The sequence below is a fragment of the Panthera onca genome, chromosome A3 (assembly GCF_046562875.1).
Source record: "Panthera onca isolate mPanOnc1 chromosome A3, mPanOnc1 haplotype 2, whole genome shotgun sequence".
NCBI lineage: Eukaryota > Metazoa > Chordata > Mammalia > Carnivora > Felidae > Panthera > Panthera onca.
Genome location: NC_138341.1, coordinates 69,502,065 through 69,518,567, shown reverse-complemented (window position 1 = coordinate 69,518,567; position 16,503 = coordinate 69,502,065). Strand labels below are relative to the sequence as shown.

At 34.6% G+C, this 16,503-nt stretch overlaps 1 long non-coding RNA gene across 1 annotated transcript in view; it reads right to left on the bottom strand.

Moving 5' to 3' along the window:
• The window catches only part of LOC132687831 (uncharacterized), a 58,645-nt gene that overhangs the window by 22,946 nt on the left and 19,196 nt on the right, over nt 1-16,503 (bottom strand). The gene's annotated exons all lie outside the window — the stretch shown is intronic.

Here is a 16,503-nt window from a genome sequence, read left to right as displayed (position 1 = left end):
CTCTCTAACTCTCTTTATCACTTAAATAAATAAACTTTAAAATATTAAAAATAAAAATAGATGAATTACATGCATGTCTGTCTTCATATCATCTACCTGTGTATGTGTATGTATGTATGTTTGTGTGTGCATCAGAGAGACAGAGAGACACAGAAATGGAAAATGAATACATAATAAAAGGTGTAATTTGGGGCTTATGAATATAATTAGTAAATATATAGTAAAGTCATGTGATAGAAGTTAAGGTGTAGGATTGAAACTAATGATAAAAACCTGGCAAAGAATCTGCACACACAAGCAGACACACATGCATTCATTATGCACTAATCTCATATACAGACATGAAATGCTACATTTCATTTGACATGAAATGTTATTAAACCATACAAAACAGCATCTTAAAAAAGTTGACCAAACTAAAGTTTTTTTTAATGTAAAAATGATTTAACAAAACTTATTTTTAATTTCATCAGTTAATTCTCTAATTCCTATTGGTGTCTTTTTCTATTAAAATATTGTCAAGAGAAATTAGCCTGCACAGTCAAATTGCCTGGGTATGATTTTTAGCATCTTTACTTAGTAGCTGTGACCTTCAGTGTGTTATTTAACTCCACTGTAAATCAGGTTGCTCAATTTGTAAAGTAACCAAAGTAGTAACGCATTCATTTTAGGGATTTCACGTGGATAAATGACCTAATTTATGTGCAATACCTAAAACACATATACTATTTGGCTTGGCATATATATTTTCAGTTCTTTGGTTATTAATAGCACTGTATATTAAATAATAATTATTAACTAAAATGATAATATAATGCATAATAGTTTTTATATGCTTCAAGAAAACTGGAATATCATTCATGAAGTATTAACAGTAGATATTTCTGGATGGTTAATTAAAAATATGTATTTTAGAGGTACATGTGTGGCTCAGTCAGTTAAGAGTCTGACTCTTAACTTTGGTTCAGGTCATGATCTCACAATTTGTGGGTTCGAGCTCTGTGTCAGGATCTGCGCTGACAGCGTGGAGCCTCAATGGGATTCTCTCTCCTTCACTTTCTGCCCCTCCCCCACTAACACTCACACTCTCTCTCTCTCTCTCAAAAAAAAATAAACATTTAAAAAATATTTCAATAACATTTATATTTTACAAAGGTTTTAATATCTATCAGAAGAGAAAGAAACTAATTTTTACCTTACTGATACTAAAGTCAATTTAAATAACATTTTAACTTTAAACATTCCACACTCATGGATTGGAAGAAAAAATATTGTTAAAACGTCTATGCTACACAAAGCAATCTACACATTTAATGAAGTCCCTGTCAAAATACCAACAGTATTTTTCATAGAGCTAGAATAGACAATTCTAAAATTTGTGTGGAACCCCAAAAGACCCCAAATAGCCAAAGTAATGTTGAAAAAGAAAACCAAAATGGGAGGCATCACAATCCCAGACTTTAACCTCTAAATCTTTTATTTTAAAGTGGGTCCATTTGATCTGCAGAGTATTCTGATTGCTTCCTCATTTTCTCAATTGATTAAAAAACAGGCTTAATTAGACTCAGATGCATTGGGGGATGGCAATATTTTTCTATAGGTGATGCATTCTATTTTGCATTAAGTCAGGAAATTCATGTCTGCTGTCCTTATAATTGTGAAGTTAAGATAGATAAGTAGGCTCAGGTGTTGTCAGCTGCATCCATCCATTGTAAAGTTATCCATTAACCTTTCACCTAATGGTTTTAGCAACCATTGATAATCATTGACTAGATTTATTATTATTTTTAAGTGATTGCAAATAGTGATTTTCTAATTTTATCATTTCTTTTACATCAGTTAATTTGCAATTATCTGATGAGAGGCAAGAAATGACATTTCTTCATCAAATATTAGGATGCTCTGAAACAGTTGATCTGGAAAAGTAGGGGTAATTAAATGCTAAATTATTTTCCATTATTTATTAATTTCAGAACAATGATATAATGCTTTAGAAAACTCCAGAGTTAATAAATGTATTTTGGTATCATTATGAACAAGTATATTTTTTTACATATATGAAGTATTTCAGTCTATTGTTGTCACTATGCTTTTCATATTGACTTTGGCCAGTGAAAAACCTTTCATGGTGGCTGGTTTTGTTTTTTTTTTTTAACGTTTCTGCCAATATTTTAATTTTTTTCTCTCAGCTTTATTGAGATTAAGTTGACAAAACTGTAAGATATTTAAAGTACACAACATGAAGATTGGATATGTATATACATTGTGAAAGGATTTCCCTACAAATTAAAAATAATCCATCCATCATCTTAGTTATTTTTGGGGGGTGGGGGTGGGGTGAGAACATTTAAAGTCTACTCTCTTGGCAAATTTCAGCTATATTATAAAGTATTACCAGCTAAAGTAAGGGGTTCAAGGCCTTCCACACCTCAGAGAGGATCTGGGAGTTTGGAGGTGACTCTGCCCAATGTGTAGCTGTACATTTGGTGGGTTCATGGGAGGAATCGAGTTCAGAAGCCTCCTATGTAGTCATTTTTCTCAACTTTTGCTCCTGTTTCCTTTTGAAATGGCCTCAGGAGTATTTGATAAACTCTGTAATTTATGTCACAGACCAATGTCGCAGGCTTACCTAGCACCTTTCACACTGTAACTAAAATCAACCTAAACTGACCATTTATTTTTATTTCTGTTAATATTGATTGGCAATATAATATCTATAAAATTAATCTGTAATGTGCATATCAGTATACTGTTCTTTTATTGCAATTTAATACACATTTAATTTATTACAGTTTATCCACTCATGCCACTGTTAACAGATATTTTCAGTTTTGAGATACTATGAATAAAGATGCTATGAATATTCTTAAAAATGACTTTTGTAGTCATATGTACTTATTTCTCGTGGGTATATAACTAAGGGTGGATGTGCTAAATTATGGGGTAAATGTATATTTAGTTTTTTGGATACTGACAAAGCATTTTCTAAGACTGTTTTGCCAGTTTACATTACAGCAGTAACATATGCCAGCTTAAATTGCTGTACATCCTTACTAACACAGGCATTTTTAATCTTTTTATTTTTACCATTTTGGTGGGTGTTCAGCATCTCAATGTTTAAATTTGCATTTCTGTGATGAATAATAATTCTGACCAAATGTATATAATCTTGGCTATTTAGACATTCTCATTGATCAAGTTCCTAGTTAAGGTTTTGGCCAGGTTTTGTCTTGTACTTTACCTTAAAAAAAAGAAAAAAAATTAACCTGTAGTTCTTTATATATTCTAGGTGTGAGTACTATGTCATATATGGAAATTACAGCTGTCTTTTCCACTCTGAAAGTTTCATTTGTACTCTGTTAAAGATGTCTTTTTGATGAAGTTCTAAAATACTAATTTTTCTTTGCTTAATGCTATTCATGTTCTATTTAAAAAAACCTTTGTTTTTCTCAAGCCCTTGAATATATTGCACTCATGTTTTATCCTGAGTCTTTATTATTTTACTATGAACAAGGGATCATAAACTTTCTTGGACAACTTTTTGAATAGTAAGAGATAGTAGTAAAAATTCTTCTGTGCTAATATTTAATAGTTCCAGTAACATTTATTGAAAAGACCAACCTCTAGTATATTCTAAATTATAGAAAAGTCTTTATATAAATCAAGTAACTATATATCTGTGGGTTTGTTTCTGGGACCTCCAATATTTCTTTGTAGATTTTTGTAAACACATGTACCTATATCACATTATTTTACTTATTATAGTATATCTTTGGTTGTTTAAGTCTTCAAATTTTATTCATCTTTTTAAAGACTGCTTTGGCTATTTTATATTCCTTGCATCTCCAAATCTTGGCTTGGACATTAAAAACTGACTGGTATTGAATTGAATACCTACAAAGATCTATTAGATCAATTTAGGGAGAATAGAAATGTTATGAGTCTCCCCATTTGTGAGCATTTATTTAGTTCTTTACTTTTCTTAGAAAAATGTTTCATTTTTCAGTGCAGGTAACTTGCCCAGTTTTACTTAGATGAGCTCTAAGTATTTTATGCTAACTGATGCAATTTTAACTGGTGATGTTTTATATAATTTCCAACTTTTTTGTTTGCTAGTGTATGGAGATAACAATTTTTTTAGCTTTGCAATTTAGTGTGTATGTTTATGGATGTAATGTTTATGGAAACTTCTGGAATTTTTAAATAAGTAATAGAGACATTTTGAATACAATGGTGGTATCACTTCTTCCTTTTTAATTTTTATACCTCTTAGTTCTCTTTCTTTATTTTATTGGCTAATACCTCTAATGTTGAATATCTAAAATGTTGAACAGAATGGTAATCATGGACATCTTTGCTTATTGACCAAGGCAGAAAAAAAAATCAATAATTCCTCCCATTAAATATGATGTTAGTTGTAGGTTTTTAACAAAGAACTTTATACCTCTATTAAGATGATCATGGTTTTTATCCTTGCTGATCTACAAATGTTAAGCCAACCTTGGATTTTTGGAATAAACCTCATTGGTAATGGTTTTATCATATTTATATAGTACTGTATTTATAGATTCATGAGAGATATTGGTCTCTAATATTGCTTTCTTGTAGTTTTCTTTCTTGTGACTTTTGAAGTCAGAGCTGTGCTCCATAAAGTAAGCTGGATAGTACTGTTGCATTTTCATTTTTTGTATTGCAGTATACTTCCCTCTTACGACCGCCTTTACTGCATCTGAAAGGTTTTGGACTATCGTGTTTTCATTTTCATTTGCTCCCATGCACTTTCTAATTTTTTCTTTAATTTCTTGGTTAATCCATTCATTCTTTAGTAGGATGTTCTTTAACCTCCATGTATTTGCAGTCTTTCCAAATTTTTTCTTGTGGTTGACTTCAAGTTTCGTAGTGTTGTGGTATAAAAATATGCACGGTATGATCTCACTTTTTTTATACTGGCTGAGGCCTGATTTGTGATCCAGTATGTCATCTATTCTGGAGAATGTTCCATGTGCACTCAAAAAGAATGTGTATTCTGCTGCTTTAGGATGAAATGTTCTGAATATATCTGTGAAGTCCACCTGCTCAAGTGTGTTATTTGAAGTCATTTTTTCCTTGTTGATTTTCTGCTTAGATGATCTGTTCATTGTTATAAGTGGGGTATTAAAGTCCCTACTATTATTTTATTATTATTAATGAGTTTCTTTATATTTGTTATTAATTGATTTATATATTTGCCTGCTTCTAATTTGGGAACATAAATAATTAAAATTGTTAGATCTTCTTGAGGGATAGACCTCTTAATTATAATATTGTGCCCTTCTTCATCTCTTGTTACAGTCTTTAGTTTAAAATCTTGTTTGTCTGATATAAGTATGGCTTCTCCGGCTTTCTTTTGACCTCCATCAGCAAGAAAGATAGTTCTCCAGCCCCTCACTTTCAATCTGCAGATGTCTTTAGGTCTAAAATGAGTCTCTTGTGGGCAGCATATAGATGGGACTTGTTTTTTCATCCATTCTGACACCCTGTGTCTTTTAATTGGAGTGTTAATCCACTTATGTTCAGATGATTTTTGATAGATGAATTTAGTGTCTTTGTGTTACCTGTAAAGTTGGTGTTTCTAGTGATGTCTGTTCCTTTCTAGTCTTAGTTGCTTTGGGTCTTTTTTTTTTCCTACCCAAAGTCCACTTTAATATTTCTTGCATGGCTGGTTTAGTGGTCATGACCTCCTTTAGTTTTTGTTTGTTTGGGATTGCATTTTCATGTTTTTAATGTGTGTAATGTGCGTAATATTGATATTATTTCTCCTTTCACTATTCGAAAGAATTCATTGGTGAAGCCATCTAAAAGTAGGAAATTCTGCCTTTCTTTCTTCCTTCTTCCTTTACTTCCTGCCTGCCTTTCTGTCTTTCTGTCTTTTGGGGAAATTTTTGGAATACAGATTCTTTTACATTAGCAGCTACTGAATCTTTCAGCTTTCATAATAATTTTTGGCAGTAGAATTAGTTCAATATATGCTACTCTATGATGACCAGGCAGAAAACTATTTCAATTCTTTTTTAAATTAAGGAAATATTGTTAATGTATTTTGTGCACATATAAGTTACACTGAAAGATATATTTTTTAAATGGTTGTTTTAACTCTGGAAAAGTGATTCAGTGACTATTTACTTTTATCTTTATATTCTTATGTACTATCCAATTTAGTTTTCAGAAAAACACATATAATTTTTAGTCAGAAAAGCAGTGAGATTTATTTCTTTTAAAATGCTTTAACAAGACAAATAGGACACTTGGGTGGCTCAGTCAGTTAAGCGCGTTTGACTCTTGATTTTGGCCCAGGTCATGATCCAGAGTCATGGGATAGAGCCCTGAGTTGGACTCCATGCTGGGTATGGAGCCTGCTTGGAATTCTTTCTCTTCCTCTCTCTGCCCCTCCCTGCTCTCTCTCTCTCTCTGTCTCTCAAAATAAATAAACATTTAAAAAAATAAAAATGCTTTAACAAGAGAAAGGTAGAAATATTTGTTACTTTTACTCAGGTGCTTGAGTTAGAGTACTATTTTAATAAAAAAAAACATAGCAGAGGCAATAAAGATGAAGCCTAATATTAATAGAAGTTGAAAATGTTTTCTTAGTTTTCATCACTGTGACAATCGATGTAAGCCTCATGGAAAAAGAAATCGTTTGAACCTAAGTATCAGTATGCTACAGCTTTGTCAACAATTCCTATGATATCTATTACTTTAATAATCTGAATCATTATGCTGATCCCTCAATTCATGTGTAGAGATGACAAATTTTGATGTAGAATACATTTTTCTATTTTTTTTTTTCCATGCGTGCTTGGAGGCAGAATTTAACAAACAGATCAATAAGAACTTTCCGTGAGAATAAAGAGAATAAGAAAACAAAATCCCTTTTTTCTAGTAAGCCAGAAATGGAGATAATACTTTAGTTACTGTCAAGCATGAGTACCTAATGATGAGGTTTTGAGGTGGTGGTGGGGTTTGGAGCTGACAACCAAGAAAGAATTCTTGAAGACATCTTTGGTACAAAAGGTGACTTTATTAAAGCATGGGGACAGGACCTGTGGGCAGGAAGAGCTGCCCTGGGGTTATGAAGAGTGGCTCATCCTATAGGGCTGGAGGAGGTAAAGTTAAAAAGGAGGTTTCCAAAGAGTTTCATATGCTAAAGACACAGATTAGTGGAGACCTAGCTATTGTCAAGCTAAGGTTGTTTTTTCCCTCTAGCAAAACATTGACATTAAGAAAGTGGGGAGTTCCTAGAGCACCATTTTACTCTACCAGTCTCAAGTATTTGTTAGTTGGCTGCACGTTATAAGGAAATTTAATTTTACCTGCTATTTCCTACTTGCCTTCCTTCCCCACATCACTATGGAGGGGAAGGTGATACTGGTGTCTCCAGGAAACTGAGTGTATAGATTTCTGGAGATTATGCTATTGATAAGATGGCCTTTTTCTTGTAATTATCTAAGATCTTTATAAAGTGATGGAGACTCAAGTCCTGCATGACTGTGATCTCTATCAGTTAACCATTTGTTTTATTTCCTTTTCTTTGTCCTTGGGCAGCCAGGAATGCCTGAGGAATGTCACATATGTCTCACCTTGGGGGGAGGTGCTAGCTTGTGCTTTGCTCTCAGCCTGCCTTATGCTCCCTCATCACTAACATAAGTAACTCTTTAGTCCTTTAAAATATAAAATATATTCATTAAAACTCTGAGTTAACAGGTCTAGAGAGGATTCCTAGAATCCATCATTCTCAAAACCCTGTTATATAATTCTGATGTATAATCAAATATGAAAACTGTTGTTATCTCATTTATTATTTGTGTTCACAAGTACCTACAAAAATCATAAAGAGACATCTATATATTTACTGTAAGAACAGTGTTTGTCCACGTTTGCACTATTGATATTGATATTTAGGGGTGAATAATTCTTTGTTGTAGGGGACTTCCCTGTGTATGGTATCTTCTTTAAGAAGCATTCCTGGTCTCTAATCATTAAATTCCAGTAACACACTCCAGTCCAGTCCAGTGACAACCAAAAATGTTTCCAGATATTACCAAGTTGCCCCCATAGAGAACACGGTGTTAAAACAACCTCCCTACCTCTCTCTGGTTAAAAAACAAAAATTAATTTAAAAAAATTAAACAAACAAATAAAACCCACTGCCATACCTAGGAAATAAAGAGAGAAGCTCTACAATCAGTGACAATGGATAATCACCAGGTAAAGAAGAAAACACTAAAACACTGAACAGTGATTGTGTATACAAGGTTCATAGCTTCTTCAGATCAGCAGGTCTGCCTCCATTCCAGATAATCATCATTACAAGCAGCTACCAGTATTTACCATGTTCTAGGTCCAGAGACCTACATCCTGACCCTTTTTATATTAGCTTTTTTTTTTTTTTTTGCTTGTATACTCCAGATCCCTTTTGCTTTATTTATACCTGTATACACTTTTTAAAATTTCATTTGAAATGTAAGACCAGTTCCTTGTATGTGGTTCTTTACTGATGATATCAGATTCTCTTTGTTGACCAGTATTTGAGTTCATCTCCTTGACTGTATATCCTTCACTTTCTCAAGTGAAAAACAATACTTACTTAAGACCCCAAGTACCCTGCATATTTAGCACAAGTCCTTACAGGTGGTATTGTGACTTTGTTAAATTAACATTTGCTAAATAGACTCCTGGGGTGTAAGATGGTGAACCACATATTAACAGAAGATCACAAGGAACAGAAATAGAAAAGGTTTTTGCTTCCAGGTACATGAGAGGGGCCACACACACAGAGGCAGATAACAACAGCAACTGGAACACATGCCTTTATTAAAGGCCTTGGGTAGAGTGCTTTGAAGTTCCTGGGATAAGACCCAATTGGTCAATTCAAATAAAAAAGAGCAGAGTTTTGGTAAACTTCAGGGGGTGCACAAAAGGTGCACAAGGAAAAGGCTGTGGGACGTAGGGGTGAGCACTTATTCCAAGGGCAGCTGGGGAGTTGTATTATAAGTTACATTTACTTGTGACTCTGCTGGCTGTTATCTAGGGCATATGCTCACAGGAGAGGTGTCAGTTCAAGATCCCTGTAGGCTGCTTGATCATACAAAATGGATGCCAGGCCAACAATATCATGGAGTAGTTTAGCTAAACTTTTTCTTTTTATAAATTTTTTTTAATGTTTTTATTTATTTTTGAAACAGAGAGAGACAGAGCATGAGCAGGGGAGGGGCAGAGAGAAGGAGACACATAATCTGAAGCAGGTTCCAGGCTCTGAGCTGTCAGCACAGAGCCAGACGCGAGGCTCAAACTCACAGACTGTGAGACCATCACCTGAGTTGAAGTCGGATGCTTAACCGACTAAGCCACCCAGGCGCCCCTAGCTAAACTTTTAACAACTAATGACTTTGAAAGTTCATTCCAGTCCCATGCATGTTTCCCAGTCACTTTATATATAGACAGGAATCACAAGTTCCTTCTCTTTCACAAGATCTGAAGAAATAGTGTAGCAGGTCTTGCCTAGGACTGCTACTAAGGAGGCTCCTAGAGTGGAAAATCCTTCCACTACTTGCAAGCATAGTTTAGGGAAATTCATCGAACTTGATATATCATTCACAGTTCTTATTTGGGACCTTAAAATTGAGTCTGAGTAAACTGGTAAATAACGTGCTGATTTATTGATTAAGATGTTAATAACAAGCACTAATGCCCTTATTTGAAGTAGATACAAACCTAAGAAAGAGGACACTTAGGGGCACCTGGGTGGCTCAGTGAGTTGAACATCCAACTTTGGCTCAGGTCATGATCTCACGGTTCATGGGTTCAAGCCCTGCGGCGGGCTCTGTTCTGACAGCTCAGAGCCTGGAGCCTGCTTTGGATTCTGTGTCTCTCTCTCTCTCTGCCCCTCCCCTACTTGTGCTATGTGTCTCTCTCTCTCTCTCTCTTTCTCAAAAATAAAATAAAACTTTAAAAAATTAAAAAAAAAAAAAAAGAAAGAGGACACTTAGAACCACTCTTTCCTGTGGAGTCTAATATGTAGTGGTCACATAAATCCAATGACACAATACACACTCTAGTGAATGATGAGGAAGGTTCAGGGAACATATGCCCATTTTATTGCTGGATGTTCCTCTGCAGACACTGAAATGGCTAACAGCAAAGGGGAAGGTTTAATAATGTTTCCTTCCAAGATTAATAATCAGCAAGTTACGTAGAACACCTAGTCTGCCGGGCACTGGAAAATGCTGATGAGACCAGAAGGCCCATCTGCCTTATGCACACTAAGCCTGGAAAGATACTATTAATCCTGATCCTGCTTATCCTGTATCATTCACACAAGCATCCTATGCCAATTTCAGACACTAGTTGTTTCACAACTACCGTTACTGATATAAACCTTAAGAGTTTTCCTGGGGAGAACTGGAAGAAGATTTCAAAACTCATTACAGTTTATTTTTCCCCTCAAAAACACTACCTATAATGGTCAAGTTTTTGAGATTGGCTTTATTTGAAAGTCTCATAAAAAGTAGCATGTGTATACTTTATTGTTCTGGAAATTGGCTGCCAGGGCAGAAGGGTAATCCAGAGTGATTACTTCTCGGACTCTGCAAACTGTGAACTTAGAACAGACTTTGCTTGGTGCTTCAGCAACACTGAATGACACCAATAGCTGTTGTTTTGGAACTAGCTTTGCAAAAAACCTGTGAGCCTGAAAACACATAGGGGGATAGAATGATACCTGCCAGACACATAACATAAAGGAAAGTGAGTGATGGGCATGTTGACTCTGATTGGGATGTTTTCAGCCAGTCACCTTAGAGCACTCACTGTGATGCAGAAGCAATGGTTTATTGAGGGGTCAAATGAAGGAATATTCATAACTAGGGACTTCCTTAGTGATTCAGAACCCTGGATAGAGAAAAATTGCCTTACACTAGAAAAACTAATGTGGATGCTTGGCTACATATCATAGTAATTAATCAGTCCTGGTGTTTGATACACATAATCTTATATTTTTAAGAGATTGAAGCATACTCCTCATTCCACAACGATAGCAGAGTAAGGAATTATTAAGCTGGCACCAATTTATGCAAAACCCTCAGTATGAATGAAAGGATAATAATGTAATTCCACAGCTAGCAAACAGATGAAAAGAAAAAAACTGATTATGTATGAAAGGATTTTATTTCTGAAACTAGAGAAAATGCATGGGAACACATGTCTTACTAACATGCCTGTTGGCCAAGTTGAGAGATGAGGTCGTTGTTTGCAAATTACCTGGAAATGTCGGAAAGAAACAGATTAGTTTCCCAAGCCTGGGACACATCACAGGGCCCTCCCTTAAGTATCAAACACTTTCCCTATATATATCCTTCATTAGCCTATGCCTTAGTGGATCAGTGTATCTGAATTTGAAATATCACAGCCAGTACCATTGTTTCTCATATCACACATTACAAACTGGATTTTGGATAAGAGTGGAACTTATAATGTACTAATAATTTTATTCTATTGATTATGAGGATATGATATGAAATATAAAACCTTATATTTTTCTCTGAGAGAAGTTGTTGAGATTAAAATGTGTTTTTTTTAATTAAAAAAAATTTTTAATGTTTATTTATTATTGAGAGACAGAGAGACACAGAGCGTGAGCAGGGGAGGGTAGAGAGAGGGGGAGACACAGAATCTGAAGTAGGCTCCAGGCTCTGAGCTGTCAGCATAGAGCCCAACACAGGGCTCGAACTCACGAACTGTGAGGTCATGACCTGAGCCAAAGTCAGTCACCTAACCAAATGAGCCACCCAGGCGCCCCAAAATGTATTTTCTTACATAAAGTCCAATGTAGTAGGTGGTTAGAGTCAAACATATGGTTTATGATATAGCCACTATATTAAAATATATGTCAACTATATTGCAAGTACCTTAAAGAAATGTATCAAAGTATGTAGTATGAGAAATGATCTGCTGCATAACTGGATGGATGATTATTGTATCACAGATAATAATGGAAGAATATGTGTTTTTTATAAGGGAAAATGTACCCTTACCATCTAGACAATTCTCAAAATATAGCAGAATATATTTGCTAATGCATTGTACCTATAAGAAAGAAATTAACTTTCAACAAACCACAGATGTGCCCTGAGATATGTGGTCCTGATTTTTATCATTTGACTGGAAAGCAGGCATGTGCCTATTTATTATCATAATAATATTGTGGGGGCATTTTCTGGGAAAAATATATTAACAGGTTAACTAGTGGATCTTTTTTATAAGTTTAAGGAGACGATCACTTCAGTCTGTGTAATGAAAGAGTACTATTAAGGAGTCAGGGTTAACCACTTCCAGCCCTGTCAGAGAGAGCAATTATGGAAGATTGCAGTTAGTCTTGTTGTTTGACAAAACTTTCTGGAAAGACTCTATAGTGTCTGTAATACAAACACTGGCAAATGTCCAGGCCATTTGGTGGAGTAAAAACTATTGGGAACTCAGATATTAGGTCCAGATGACATGGTAGTTAGAATGGAAGTTTTTGATTGAGATGTTACTGATACTGTTTCTGGATTTCCAAAGACAAGGGCACTCAGGATTTCTGTGAACAGACCAGATTCACATGATCTATGTAAGTCACTTAAGGCCATGAGCTTGGAATACCATAGGCAAGAGACAAAAAGGCTGGTAGGGACCCATTCCCACTTAGGCACCTACAAATGTGCAGACTTCTGAAGTAAAAAATAGAAAATAGCTTATTATTTTATATTAAAAATGGATTATGAAGGCAGGCTGGGAGATTTTACTTACATTCTCAATATTCAATATATATTCAATAGTGTTTTGACTACAGTCTAAGCATTTCAATACATATGGAAAATATGGTCCCACTTACCAAAATTTATCTAGTTTTGTTTGATTTATTATCCACCATTAACAAAATGAGTGAAATTTTTAATGGTCTATGACTATATATTGGATTACCTTTACACTGTGACTTTTGTGAATATCTTTTCCAAGGAAATTCAGAAATTTGAAGGTTAATTTGTCTAAACAAATGGTTAGGAGGACGACTCAGGAAAGAATCAGAAGGTGAGGTGTGGAAATACCTGGATGTTGTGGAGCCAGAGAAAGCCAGGGCAAAGAACAGTAGTTCTTCAGACAGGAGAGATGAGGGGAAATATTAGAGGGAGAGATTCAGCATCCCACTGAATATGTTAGGCTCTTCTAGTCTTACTGATCATGTTCTTTTAAATGGAGCCAAGGGAACCGAGGTATCCATCAAGTTTATTGGTGTTTTGGATATTTATGTTACCCTATATCACATCCTCTCTATTCTGGCCATTGCTGAGGCAAACAGTTTCATACATACGTTAATTAATAGCACTTAGCATTACCACAATCACTCTTTCTTGCTTTTTTGTCCTGGGCTTTTATAACTCTGTTTCAAGGAAATTTGCATGAATGCACTTTGCACTTATGCATGCTTTACTAACAGCTCATTGCAGTGAACATCCTAATGGGACAACCCTTGTATGATGGGAGATAAGAACTAATGGTAGTACTTCTCTTTTTGTTCTTTTTGTGGTCGATTGTGAAACTCCATATATAAATCTCCCCGGAAGGTCCCATTTGCATTGAGTACCATTTGCCACAGAGGAGAGCTACTCTAGAACTCTTCCTTCTATTGGCTTTCTTTCTCCACGATTTCATTCTGTGTCATAAGAATATGGCCCAAAATAAACCACCACACACAAAACCTTGTCTCTGCCTCTGATTAAGCCAGACTAATATAGCTACTGTACTGTGTGCCAAAAAATCTTAAGACTTACAAATTCTAAAACAAATGAACAAGCAAAACTCCTGCCTATGAGAATTTTCAATATGGTGAGGAGGTGAAACAAATATACAAATGAATATAAACAAATGAAATGCATAAATAAATAAACAATATGAATGAAATGCATATATGATATAAATAAACAAATGAATAAACAAATGAAATGCATATATGATATAAAGGTAATAAAAATAAATAAGTGTAAGATACAGAGAATCTTAATACTGAAGAACATTTAAGATATAATTCACATACTATATGATTCACACTCTTAAAGAGCACAGTTCAATTTTTTTGGCATATTTATAGTGTTGTACAACTATTGTTGTCATAATCTAATTTTGGAATATTTTTATCCCTCTTGAAAGAAAACCTATGTCCGCTAGCTGTCACTTTCCCATTGCCTGTCAGCTTCATAACTTTAAGCAACCAACAGTTTACTTTCTTTTTCTGTTCTAGATAGTATTCTGGACACTTCGTGTAAATGGTGTCAGACAATATGTGATCATTTGTACTGACTTCTTTCATTTAGTATAATATTTTCAGTATCAGCCATGTTGTTGCACATAGTTTTTTTTTTTTAATTGCCAAATAAAATTCCTATGTTTGGATATATTATATCCTTATCAATTCATCAGTGGATAGACATTTTGATTGTTTCAGCTTTTTGGCTATTATAAATAAAACTGCTAGGAACATCCATGTGTAAGCTTTTGTGTGGATGCATCTCTTTATTTCTCCTAGATATATATGTTAAAGACAAATTGTCCCTGATGGGGTTCAATAGGCAAGGGAGACCTTTGTAAGACTACTACAGAAGGGAAGAGAGATTCAACTCAATTCTGCTGAAACAAAACACAAGAGTATTTTTAAATGTTAGAGTGAGCTAATAGAAATTGGTCAATGTGATTAGGCCTTCTGTGTTTGATAACTGTCTTTTATGAAAGTAAGATTCCTATTCCCACACAAGGACTGGGACATAGGAACACTGTCTCCTTAGACGGTTATATTTCAAAGGGATGGCTACCAGGTCCTTGAGAAGGATATTGCTGAGTTCTAAACTCATGCTGAGTTCTAAACCTGGCAAGAACGTTATAGAAGACTTACATTTCAAAGGGGCAAAGAAAAAAAAATTTCAATTATAAGTTTTCTAAAGTAAAGTCTTTAAGAAAAGGGAGGTCAATGTCCTGTAGTCAGGAAGAAACCTGTCTAAAGCTGACAGTAAAGCTTCGTAAAGCTAAGGGGAACTTTAAAGCTGTCTAGGTCATAAACTTAGGAGTGCCATTGCTGTATCATAAGATAACTCTAGGTTTTACTTTTTGGGGAACAGCCAGACTGTTTTCTTAAGCAACTGCACCATTTTATATTCTGACCAAAAGTAAATAAGAGATACACTTTCTCCACATCTTCACCAATAGTTGTAATTTCCTATCCAATGATGATGATGATGATGATGATGATGATGATGAAGTCCTCATAAAGTGTGTGGGAAGTGGTATCTCATAGCGGTTTTGATTTTCATTTCCCTAAAGACTGATAATACTTAGTTTTCATATGATTATTGGCCATTTGTAAATCTTCTTTCAAGAAATCTCGATTCAGATCCTTTGTATATTTCTAATTTGGATTATTTCAAAAATTGCACTCTCCTTTACAAAACATTTCTCTTTTAATTTTTGATTTGTATATATTCACATACTATTTAATTCTTTTAACTTATATATTCTACAGAATGCAGATTATAGGCAAAAATAATGATAATAAATTCTCTCAGATCTCCATTTCATGTTGTCGCATATCAATAATGGAAAGGGTGAGATACAATTGCAAAGAATTATGCTTTCCATATCAAAATAGAGGTACAAAATTCCAAACTTTAATTATATCAGATGAAATGAAAGCAATTATATTTTACTAAAATGCAAAACTTATTTTTAAAAATGAAAATATGCTTGGTGAAACTATTTGTGGTTCTATCTTGGGACACAGGATTTTTTTTCTTCAACTTTGTCCTGATTCTCTTTAGTTATCCCTAGTTATTAACATTTACACTGGACCTAGGGCCTGGTCCTGCCTAGCCCTTTTGAAATGATATTGGCACAGGTGCCTGTGGTTTCAACTTTGCATTGGTCATGGACTGTCAGTCAGATCTGATCTCTACTAACAAAACTAGGTGTACTCCTCACTCTCCCTGCACAGGCTCCTAAGACCAGCAACCTTACATCCTGCTTGGCCAGGCTGGTGGAGAGGAAATTCAACACAAAGCAAATGTGTGTTAGATGAAAGCATTGAGGGGGAAAAATGGCACATATTTGCAGAATGGTGTATAGTATTAAATTACAAAGTTTTTTCTAACTTGGTCTCTTTTATGTGTGGGCATTTTCATTATCAACTTTCAAGATCTCAGTAGCCCACACACAACATCAAAAAACAATACATATTGTATAAGTAGTGTCCACATTTTGGATTAACAAAAACGTAAGTGGTTTTTGTTTTTAATGAATTTTTTTTCCCTACCTCCCTACCTCCCTAAATCCCATGTGGATTGACAATTTCCTCTGGTTAAGTGCTGTGAAAAATAAGAATTTAACTTCAGATAAGTTTCTACAGCCTCACTAATTCTATTTTGAAATGTTGGAGAGGCAATCTCC